Below are 12,837 nucleotides of genomic sequence, written 5' to 3' on the forward strand. Positions count from 1 at the left end.
GTGCTCATGTAGGCTCCTGGCATGGGCAGATCCATGAACTTAAGAAATAAAGTTTTAGTTGCTTTTTGAATTGAATTGTATTTGGTATGCTTCTAATCGAGTTAGGAAATGTGTTCCAGACTAGAGACACATTGCAGTTATAAAGATGTTGACTGATATTTAAGTTGGGTTTATGTATGTCTAGGCGTAGTTGGTTTGAGCTTCTGAGAGATCTAGTGGGGGTGTAGAAGGAAATGAGGGAGGAAAGGGAGGGACAGGCAGAAGGTTTATGTAGGATGGAGCGTGCTATTTGTAGTTGAGAGATAAGAAGTTGATGGGGGAATTCTGGCTATTGCAGTTTTTTTAATGCAACACAGTGGTGTGATTTGTGGGGTTGGTTTATTGCAAATCTGGTAATTTTATTATATGTTTGTTCAAGCTGGGAGATTAATGTGGTTTGTAAGTTTGTTAGGTTGGGAGCAGCATAGAGAAGGCATGGCAAGAGGAAAGCCTTAGCTAGGGATAGTTTGGCATCCAGTGTGAAAAATTTTCTGTTTTGATACAGTAATCCTAGTTTTTGATGTGTCTTTTTGATACACTGATGAATATGTTGATCAAATTTTAGTTGGTCATCAGTTATGGTGTTCAGGAGTTTAGTATGTGAATCAACTTTAATAACTGTGTTGTTTATGGAGGAGGTGGAAAAGGTGGATTTGTGGTGTGACAGTGATCTTGGTAGGAAGAGTAAGAGTTTAGTTTTCTTAGGGTTTAGGATAAGCTGGTTTTCATTAAGCCACCTTTCTACAGAGAGGAATGTGGTTTGTGTAAGAAAGTAGAGATGTGATATGTTGTCAGAGGTGGTTATGAGGGTTGAGTCATATGCATATTGCATAAGAGTTGATTGGACGCAGGAAGCTTAGAGGTGGTTGGCAAAGATATTAAATAGAAGTGAGCCTAGGATAGAACCCTGGAGTCCCCATTAACTACAGACAAGAAGGGGAGCAGGAACTTAGCCATCGGACTGACTATTGTCAGTTAGCAAGGTTGATGGAGAACCACTGCAAAGTGGAAGGAGAGATGTTTAGGTCTGTTGGCTTTGTTAGTAGCTTAGAGTGAGATACCAAATCAAATGCTTTGCATAGGTCTAGGAAGAGAAAGGACACTAGTTGAGTCTTATCTCTGGCCTCAGCAACTGTATAAGTAAAAGATGAGGGCAGTAGTAGTACTATGGTTTAACCGAAAGCCGTGTTGTGTAGGGGTTAAGAGGTTTTCATTGATTAGATGTTTAAGCAGTTGAGTGCTGATGGGTTTTTCAAGTATTTTTGAAAGAGGTGATAGAATGACTATTGGTTTAAAGTTAGAAGGGTCTGTGGAGTTAACTCATTTGTGCAGTAGTATCATGTAGAAAGATTTCCAGATGTTTGGAACTGTGCCTTCTTGAATAGATCTATTTATTAGTATAGAAACAGGGAAGGCTATAGATTCACCAGTAAGTTTGAGAAAGAAGGGAGGCAATTTGTCAGCCAATGGTGAGCATGGTTTGAATTTATGAAGAAGAGCTTTGTTATAGGAGGTGGGGACAGGTTTCAGAGAGAAAGGGCATTTGTTATTATGTGAAGGAGAAGGCAGGAAGGAGTGTGGTGGAATGGAGTTGAGATGTAGGTGAGTCATTTTGTGGATAGTATCAATGAAGTAGTTATTAAACAGGGTAGCAGCCTCCTGTGGTGTGTTATTTGGGAAAGGATTTGGTGTTGTGGGGTTACCAGGGAGAAGGATATTATTGATAGTGGAGCAGAATTGTTTAAGTTGGCGAAGTGATTAAACTTTGCTGTACTATAAAAGTTTTTCTTGTTTTGGTAAAATGTGTTTCTTTGTAAGGTTTCTAATCTCTCTGTAATTTTGTAGTAGGGTAAGGGATTTTTATTTCTGTCAGGTTTTCCAGATACTATCCCTTTTGTGCATGAGGGAGTGGGTTTCTTTTGATAACCAGGGTGCAAATCCTGATTCTTCTTTGGGGAGCTAGTTAGTCCAGGATGTCAAGGACAATTTTGTTAAATTTTTCAACAGCTTTATTAAGGGGAGGATGGTGGAGGAAGGACCAGTTAATAGATGCCAGTTTAGATTTAAATGTTTCAGAATCAAGAAGGAAAGTTTACAGCAATTTTTGCATATGTGGGACCTGGGTATTTGGATAGGGTATCTTTGGATGAGTATAGGTAGGCAGTTACTAAGGGAGTCGGGTAACATGGAGGGGTTGTCGTAAAGATTAGGGTCAGTAGTAAGTGTCTAATCTAGGATAGAGGTGGTACCAGAGTTTTTATTAATGTGGGTGGGGGATGTGATGAGTTGCTTGAAGCCATGCATGTTAATACTAATATTTGGAGAGTCTGTCATTAGTTTTGACCAGACTGAGTTAGCTTCTCCCAGAATGGTAGTTTCATGAGAAATGTTGTCAGACAGCCATAACAGTATATTTTCAGGATTGGAATTGTGTTTTCTGGTGGGATATATATTGCGGCTACAGCAAACCTTTTGAGAGAGTTTAGGTGACAGTTTACTACAATTAGCTCAGCAGGCTGAAAGTTTGGTAATGGTGTTTGAATGGGGGAGATATTGAGGAAATCAGAGTAGAGAACTGCAACACCACCATCCTTTTTAGACCCTCTGTCTAATCGAAATATGTTATAACCACGGGGTAGGATTTCATTGCTAAGTATGTGGGGTTTTAACCAAGTTTCAGTTATGGTTAAAATATGAGTGGAGTGTTGGGATATCCAGGAGTGTAGTGCTGTGGTTTTATTGAGAATACTTTGTAAGTTAATGTAATTCCTCTCTTAACAAGACTAACTAACACAATTAAAATTCAATATATGTACAAATACATACCTGCACATGGAAAATACGAAACAAAACAGTTTTGAATAGCCACATGGCACAGGAAAAAATAGTATCTAACTGAAAACTGGTGCTACCACTCCCAGTAAAGGAAGATAACTATATTCTAGCTACTTTTGTCAGTTATTATACTTAAGTAGTTGTAAAAGGCAAACAGACAAGATTTCTTGACATTAACTATCTATGTGCTGCATTGAGTGTCCATCTTCATTTCTGCATTCCATGTTCAGATTTGCTTCGCTGTTTCCAAGCTTGTTAACAGATCATGAATAAAGCACACACGTCTTGATTTCATTGAAAGACTCTTAACTTGCATTCATTCCACAGGACTTGTACTAGTCAGTCAACATTAAAAATATTCAGTTAACACAATTGTTTTAAACAACTAACTCCCTTTCTGCATTGTTAAGAATATGAAAAGTTGCTTTGATAACCAGAAATGTCTACATTCAAGTAAGATTAAACTGTTTTAATAGGAATGAGCTATCAAAGGATGCCAATGCTCTAATTAGTTTTGCACATGTACATTGTGTGTGTGTGTGTGTGTGTGTGTGTGTGTGTGTGTGTGTGTGTGTGTGTGTGTGTGTGTGTGTGTGTGTGTGTTTGAATGAAGCCATGTTACATGGCAAAGCTGATACATTTCCACTGGAACAAAAACAAAATATATATACCGTCTACACCTTTTCACATTTGCACTTATTGAGAAACAGTTACATGTTTTTTTTTTTAATTCTTACAGAGAGATTTGCATCTTAAGATCATTGCTTGGACAGTTTAGGAATTCCTGTGTCTGTATTTGGGAGAACATGTGTTCTCTGGATTAACACAGGTTTAAAGATTTGTACATGAACTGTAGTCTAGCATTCCCTATTTTGCATCTATCTCTTGCATAAACATAGGAGCATACACACAAACACACACACACACACACACACACACACGCGCGCACGCACGCACGCACGCACACACACACATACACACACACACAAGTCTATATATATATATATATATATATATATATATATATATATATATATATATATATATATATATATATTTATATATATATATGTACACACACACACACACACACACACACACACACACACACACACACACACACACACACAGTGCGAGACATACATGTATAAATAGATAGCTAGATATGTAGCTAGATATAGGTGTATTAGATTTGTTATATATATTTTCTGTATATTTACATATATATATATATATAGAGAGAGAGAGAGAGAGAGAGACAGACAGACAGACAGATATACTCAATGATTGCTCTAATGAGGGCTAAATATACTGGAACAATGATTTCCTTGGACCTAGATGTCAAATCCTTGTTTATACGTTGCCCAAAATAAAATGATGTCCTTCCTACTGAAGAAAAGTGATGGTCGAAGGCCAAGGTGCTGTCTACATGTATCGCTTAATCCCTGACCATTGCATCGAATGTTAGGAGTGTGTTATCAATGAGTTAGTTTCCAGGGGTAGCTGACTGCCTGAAGGATACTATTATGCATTTCTTGACAGTGAGTATTAAACTGTAGCTCTGGCACCAGTTTTATGTCTGAATCAGCTGTTCTTGGAGGATATTAGTGTCTTGGGGGGATTCTATGACTGTACCTAGTTTGCAATCACCTTCACTTGATGTTAGCCCTGACTTCAGCAAAGTACAAACCAAAATGGAACAAACCCACACAGAGCTGTTTGCAGAAGCAGAGTCCCTTATCCTAACTATTTGGGTCTTACCCAAGAGCCATTTGGCTATTCAGTGAGTGGAATAGGGGGTTATACCAAATTCTGTTTGTCTACAGTGCCTGAGTATGGTATTGCATCAAATGTCTTTGGCAGATCAAGGTTGGCAGAATGCACTGTTTTTCCCTCATCCATTGCTTTGCTGATCTTCCAGAAGAAGTCCGCCAGGGAAAGTAGCCCTTAACAAAACCAAACTGGGTTAGATTCAATATCTGGAGATCTCCTATGTCATTGCTCATCATTTCTATGATAATTCTTTCCATGGCTTTGTATATAAGACTAGTCAGACATATGGATCTGTTGTTACTGGGATCCATAGATGGCCCACCCTTGTGTAAAGAGAATAACATTGCAGTTCTCAATTCACATGGCATGAGACCTATCTGGTGGCTATGGTTAAATAGTGATTCTAGTGGACCTGATAGATCATGATTCATGCCTATTTAGGAAGAATACTGGGATATTACGCAAGCATATCAACATGGAATTACTGGTCTTGAATACCTTATCAAGGACCCACTCCCAAGTGATAATTGAGGGGGTATGTTTGATGGTATTTCCTGAGGGGTGGCTGGAGGTTAGAGTAGGGTAAAACTGGACCTGACTTTTTATCTTCTGGCTCAACATAGGTGGCTGGACTTACAATTAGTTCTGTACATTCTTGTATACTTTCTGAGGTTGTGAAGAGAGCTAAAGAAAGCCTTGTGGTGGCCCTTGGCATGGGAGGCTATTTTTACCACAAATTTGGCTTTGGCATACTTGATTTGCTCACTAAGTGGCTTGCTTAGATCAGTGAGAAAGAATTGATCCTACTGGGTATTGCACTTCCTAATTTTTGCCAGGATTTTCTTCCTTTTGTTGCACAGTCTATTGATGTCAGGATTCCACCAGCATGCCTTCTTTTTTTTACTTTGTTCTGTGCGTATTCCCATTAGGCACAGCTCTCTCTATGTATCTATTAATATAATTGTACAGGATCTCTGTGAACAATTCTGCTTAGACAGCAGTGTTCTCAGGGCACAGGGGATTACATTTTGCTAGGATATCAACTAATAGTACAATATTTGACTTAGAATATTTCCTAAATGTTTCAGGATAAGCAGGGGTCCCATTGTTTAATTTGTATTTCAAAGAAGACAGTCTTATGGTCTGCTCTTATCAGACAGGAAAGTACACTGGAGGAGGTGCAGTATTCTTCCATGTCAGTTAGGACCAGATCCACTATGTTCGTGCCTCTGGTCCATTGTGTTTGTTCATAGATTCATAGGTTCATAGGTGTGTACTAGGCTAATGGCCCTGGAGCCTTTACAAGCCTAGCCCATAGGATTACCCTGGCATTATGCCCCCCAACCTTAGTTGCCAGTGCCTCTGTCAAGTACAGCCACTGGAGTGATCCCCAGGGTGAATTTTTTATTTCCCATCCACTCACCAAGATTTCCCTTGAAGAGGGCCAGTGAGGTACTCTGTTTGACATGTATAGGAAGTTTATTCCATAGCATGGGAAGTCTCTGGGTTATGAACCTGTCCCTCCAACTTGTTCTATTGATTGTGGTAATGAGGTTGAGGTCTCTGGAGCATGTGGTGTGGAGGGATTGGGATTTCTTTAGATGTAGAATTTCTAACAGAGCTGGGTCAGACATGGCTTTCTATGTCAAGCAGAGATCAGCTCTAAGTAGGCAATATGAGACAGAGAATAGTTGGAGTTTTTTGAGTCTGTCCATATAGGACATGACTTTAAGGCCTAGGATCCTCTTTGTGAGGTACTTTTGCAGCCTCTCCAGTTGTTGCAGGTGTCTAGTGAGGTACATACAAAATGTGGCATTGTACTCAATGATTGGCTTAATGAGGGAAGAGTAGAGGGAGACAATGACCTCTTTCTTCCTGGATGCAAAACCCTTAGTAATAAGATATGCTACATAGAAGCACTTTCTGACTACAGTGGCAATGTGGTGGTCAAAAGAGAGGTTGCTCTCAACCTGTGTTCCCAGATCTCTTATAACACCTTCTGTGTTCAGTGGACTACCATCGATGTGGTAATTCATGGGAACTGGGTTTTTTCCAAAGGGGATGATGACACATTTTTTTGGCATTGAGTTTAAGGCCATGGTTCTGACACCAGTCGTTGGTCTCAGTGAGGCCTTTCTGTAGGATGTCAACATCACTTGGGGAGTTAATAATAGCTCCCAATATGCAATCGTCTATGAACTTTATCAGCCAGAGTCTCTTCAAGTTGGCCTGGACTTCTGAGAAGTAGATACCAAAGAGGAGAGGACCCAGGACCGAACCCTGTGGGACTCCACTCATGGCTGTTCGGCAGTCTGACTTGGAGTCAGCTACTTTCACACTGTGGGTTCTATCTGTGAGCCAGTTTGTAACCCACCTAGTGATATAGGGGTTGATGCCTAGCTTGGAGAGTTTTTCTATGATTCCTGAGTGGGGAATGTTTTGACAAAGTATAGGAATCTCTAGGATTGCATGTTTGGAGTTGAGTATGATTCCCAGTTTACAGTGGGTTAGTTAAAGTCACTTATGAATCTGGTACTGGGTTAAATGTTGAGGGGTTTTCCTGTAAGTCTAAGTAGCTATTATGGGTTTCCTGAGACATAGAGGTGGACTTACAGCTTGCAGGAATATCATATGGAACCTTTCTATAGCTATCTGTACATTGACAAACTCAAGTTCCCATCCAGATTGACCAGTCTTCATGTATGTTTGCTTTTGATGTAAATCGAGACTCCTACAACTTTAGCCCCTGCATGTACAGTATTTGGTCCAAATGTGTGGAAGACATTGTAGCTCTGCACTACCAGGATGCTGTTCATGGCTCTAAACTATAAACAGTAAATGTCTACAGAAATGTCTGCATTCTCCAGTGTCTGGAGCACTTGGAGGGAGTGAAGTATCCTGTTTAGGCTCCTGGTATTTAGCAGTAACACCTTTAGGTTTTACTGGGTTAGTTTTACTATGGTGGAAGGTTTAAATAAAGACAAAACAGGCCAGGGAGTTGGTATATTGTAAAATAAAACTTTAATGCAATAGATTCTGTATATTTCCTTATTTCCATAGTTATGCTGATTGCAGCACAGCCAACTTGGTATAATTGGCTGCATGTGACATTTGTCAATCTTTTTATGTTGGTAAGATGAGTCGTTTAAGAGACTGCATTAGAGGACATTTGTACTGTATAAATAAATGTGATCATAATAATTCATTATCTAAACATACTATTTGTGCAGAAAATGATCACTGTTTTAAATGTATGGTCTTAGAGTTATATGAATCTAATTTAAGAGGGGGTGATATAAGGGCATATACATAATGTATGGAAATTGAATGGCTGACAATTTTGGAGGCAACTAGAGGCAAAGGGCTAAATGAATTTATACCCATTTGTTGTGTGTTAAAATCACATGGATTGAGACAATAATATTTAAGTAAAGGCTTAATTAATTGTGCTTAGATCTGAGGAAGCATCCTGTGTAGGTGCAAAAGTGCTTATCTTTTGTTTGAGTTTATTTGCATTAAAATTTTATTTTACAATATACCAACTGCCTGGCTGGCTTTTACGTTTTTATTTATACATTTTGTTTCATTTACTGGCCTTTGCTCCATTTTTGTTTGTAATATGTTGGAAGGTTTGTCAGTTTGGCATGGCTTAAAATGGCTCAGTGGAGGAGGACAATATTTTAGCCAATATTCAAAAGCATAGAAGGTACAGTTGCAGGCCATCACTGGTAAAAAAGCATGGTCTGTTGGCAATATCTTCCCATGCTGTCAAACATTGTACACCCTTAGACTGACACCAGAAACTAAGCTAGTTATAAAAGTCAATCATCTTGTGTTCATATTGAGGCATCATCCTCGGAGACAGTTGCATGTTGCTCAATGCTAGACACATACTGGCCTGGGGCACATTATCTGAACATCATCATCATCATCTCTCTTCATGTCTCTCTTCATGTAGTGCAGAGAGGCATGTCTTAGATCATTCACACCCATACAGATTATGACTGAGTCATTCTGGTACTTCTGATCCAATCACCTGAGTATATATGCATGGTCTGGTGGATCCTGACCACTGATAGACAACTAACCTTGATTTTCTCCTTACAGAGCCAGGTGAGTGAGTATCTGTTTCCCTCACAGTGAAGTATCCTTTGACCAAAATATTGGGTTGTGTGGTGGCTTGCTTTATGGGCTTAGAAGATGAGACTTCATGACATGGGTGTATGCATCGTGGTGGTGTTGTTTTGGTGTAGTGCTTTGGTGGCTAATGACGATATTTCTTGCAGGTGCAATGTCTAAGAGTCTTTGAAGTTTCAAAAAATTATATTTAAGAACCTTGCTATATGCAGGACAATGTGTCTGACGTATGCTGTGGGTACTGGGTGCAGTGTGTGCATTACTGATAACCTGATTGGCTTTATGACTGCTTTCATGTCAGTACTTTGCCTCCAGTGACCTTGTGTAATTACATCTCTCACAGGCTTTATCAGTTTGCCTAAGAATGAGATGGTTGTTAATAACATAAGACAATTTCTACATTGCCTTTGGATTTCTATATATATACCAAGCTGGCTGCAGAACTAGTAGTAGAGCTCATATCCATGGCTGCTGAAGGAGTATTGAGAACAAACAGGAGTATCTACTGCAAAACTTGAGGATCAATGCATGTCCATGTATCAAAAAGGCAAAATGTTAACTGGCAACTGATCAACAAATAGTTAATCATGTGCCTATTGAAAAAAAAAGAAAACATTTTTTTTGTGCAGGGGGTAATCCCCCTTTAACCCCCACACCCCCTGCTAATTATGTATACCGACTTCAATGATTTGGATTATAAATCATTGTGACATTTTTTATATGAAATGGAAGCGTATATGCAGCATGACGTATTTATGATTTACTGACATAATCAGGGAATAGATTTAGCATAATTACTGCTGTGGTGGTGCTATGGTAGTGTCGCCACCTCACAGTAAGACGTTGTCCTATTCGATTCTCAGCTAGAGCATCTTCTGCGTGGAGACATGCGTGATTGGGCGTACCTTCATTGAAGGTTGTGCATCAGGGCCGGCACCTCGGCACGTAAAAATCTACTGCCAATCATTAGCGGACCGGAGTTCCGCTGTGGCGACCCCTAACTGGGAAAAGCCAAAAGACTCAACAAATGAATTTCTCTGTTTAATGTGGAATATATACTTCTTCACTCAGACATAATTGTTAAAGTCATATCTTGTGATTTAGCATATGAGGACTGAAAGCAAAAAATATTGCCTAGACCCTTGTTGCTTCAACATAGACAAGAATTGTTGAGAAGTATGTAATCTAAAATTGTGTGAGTTATTCAAGATACTACACCTTGAATATTATCCTTAACAAAGCACACAAACTGTTTTTTATATCTGCTCAGTACTCATTCAGATTTCCCAAAACTGATGCTGTAGACTTTCACAGCCTAAATATATCACCAGTGTAATTGCAGTTTCTTTTTCTGGTTCTCAGCCTGTGATATAGGACAAACATTTTGCTTTTTAAGACAAAGATAATCCTGTTTTTCTTGTTGTTTAGTACTTTTGTTGACTTCAGTTGTTTGTGACCTCAAGCAATTTAGCTCACCAGGGCTCTCTGTTAAGAACTCCCTCTTTAAGTTTTTTGAAAATTCATATCCATAACTTAAATAATGCTGTCCACCCCATTGTATCTTCTGCCGTTCCCTTCTTCATTTGTCTTCAGTCTTTCCTGGTATTAGTACCTTCTCTAGTGAATCCTATATTTGAATTATTTGGCCAAAATTTGAGTTTCACTTTCTTTCTGTAAGGACTTCCAGTGAACATTTGGTTTATTTCACAGATGCAGCTGTGCCATGTGGCCATTTACATTCTGTTAGTACTTAGTCTTTAGACTTTTCCTACTTTTTCAAGGAGTGATAGGCCAGTCATACAGGGATGAAAGTATGAATAGCCGTCCAACTGAATAATTCTTTCTGAAAGGGAAGATATTGTTTCACATTGCTTCATCTGGAGAGGAAGTTTGTTCTAGAGAAGAGGAGGTCATTGCATGACAAATCTGTCTCCCCAATGTGATTTGCTTATTTCCTGAATCTGGTTAACATCCCTGGTTCCAGTGCTTGCTAGGCTGTTTGATTTACAGAGAAATTAGAGATTTTGGACTGCTGGATCCCTAATAGACCAGAAGACGAGGTTCAAATTACCACTAGTGAGTCTATGAAACACTGAATGTAGAAACAAGTCCACCATCCTCTCTTGATTGTGCAGGAACTTTAGGCCCACAATCTTTTTGTCAGAAACCCGTGGGGATATATCTAACTTATTGATATATTTAGAAAGATACTTCCCAAATGACCATTGCATTTAGTGATGAGCCTGATCAGTGGAAAATATAGAAAGATGAGGACTTTTATGGCTCTAGAAGAAAATCCCTTTGCAATCAGCTGTGTCAGACAGAATGATTTTATTACCACTATTGTAACATGATGATTGAAGGGAAGGGAGCTATCTACCCATGCTCCAGTGCCTCTCACAACATCTGAATTTTGTATTGGAATGTTTTCTATACTAAGATACCTACCCATGCTCCAGTGCTTCTCACATCTTCATTTTGTATTGGAATGTTTTCTATACTAAGATATCTACCCATGCTCCAGTGCCTCTCACAGCATCTGCATTTTGTATTGGAATATTTTCTATACTAAGATATCTACCAGTGTTCCAATGCCTCTCACATCATGTTCCTTTTCTGTCGTGGTGTTTTCTATACTGAGATATCTACCCATGCTCCAATGCCTCTCACAACATCTGGATTTTGTATTGGGGTGTTTTCTACACTACACTACACTATCTACCCATGCTCCAGTGCGTCTCACATCTTCATTTTGTATTGGAATGTTTTCTATGCTAAGATATCTACACATGCTCCAATGCTTCTCACAACATCTGCATTTTGTATTAAGGTGTTTTGGCTCTAGAAGAAAATCCCTTTGCAATCAGCTGTGTCAGACAGAATGATTTTATTGCCACTATTGTAACATGATGATTGAAGGGAAGGGAGTTATCTACCCATGCTCCAGTGCATCTCACATCTTCACTTTGTATTGTGGTATTTTCTGTACTAAGGTATCTGCCCTTGTTCCAATGCCTCTCACAACATTTCCATTTTGTATCAGGGTGTTTTCTATACTACTGTATCTACCCATGCTCCAAGGCTTCTCACAACATCTGCATTTTGTATTAGAGTGTTTTTTATGCTAAGGTATCTATACATGCTACAATGCCTCTGACATCATCTTCCTTTTGTATTGGGGTAAAAGCTGGGTAGAGGGTTTAATTTACCAAATGTAACAATATCACATTTTTAAGTAATTAGTTTTAGACTATTTTAAGAGCACCAATTTTTAACGTGATATCATGCATATCATAAGGGGATTAAAGCATGTCACCAAGTTTATAATCATCTGTAAACTTGGTTAACCAAGTTCTTTATTTTTTATTTTGAGATTAGAGAAGTATATGCTAAACATCAGAGGGCCTATCATGGATCCATGTCATACTCCACTGGTTACCTTCATGCTCTCTGTGATGCACCTGCATCCTTATAGTATAGGATCTACATCTCATCCAATTAGCTGTCCATCTAACTACATGTGGATGTATTTACAGTGCATTTAACCATTGGATGATATTGGCATGTGGTGTGGTATTGAATGTCTTGGCAAAGACAAGGTATGCCTTATGGACTCATGACCGCTGTCCATAATTTGCAATACCAAAGAGAGAAAAATCACAAGATTCAAACTTCAGAAGTTCAGGTCTCATAAGATTTTTTTATATTGTGGTTTATCAGATCTGTTAAGATCCATTCCAAGGCCTTTTAGGTGATGCTTGTCAGGCTGACAGGTCTGTAATTCCCAGGGTCCATGATAAGGATGCATTGTGAACTGACAGATACTGATATATACTGATGTGCACCAAATCTCTGTCACAAAGCCAGTGGATCAGCTCTAGATGAATATTTATAGAAGCAGGTCCACCAGTGCATGTGCAATGCTATTCTGCTGACAGCCTGGTATATTGTAAGGTCTCATACAGGATATATTTTTGCTATTGCGAATATTTCTAACAATTGTCTTTTGAGATGATATTGGGAATGAGATTTTTAAACATATACAAAATTTTT

Source organism: Protopterus annectens, chromosome 10.part0 (genome assembly GCF_019279795.1).
Source record: "Protopterus annectens isolate FY-2018-M chromosome 10.part0, PAN1.0, whole genome shotgun sequence".
Taxonomy (NCBI): domain Eukaryota; kingdom Metazoa; phylum Chordata; order Ceratodontiformes; family Protopteridae; genus Protopterus; species Protopterus annectens.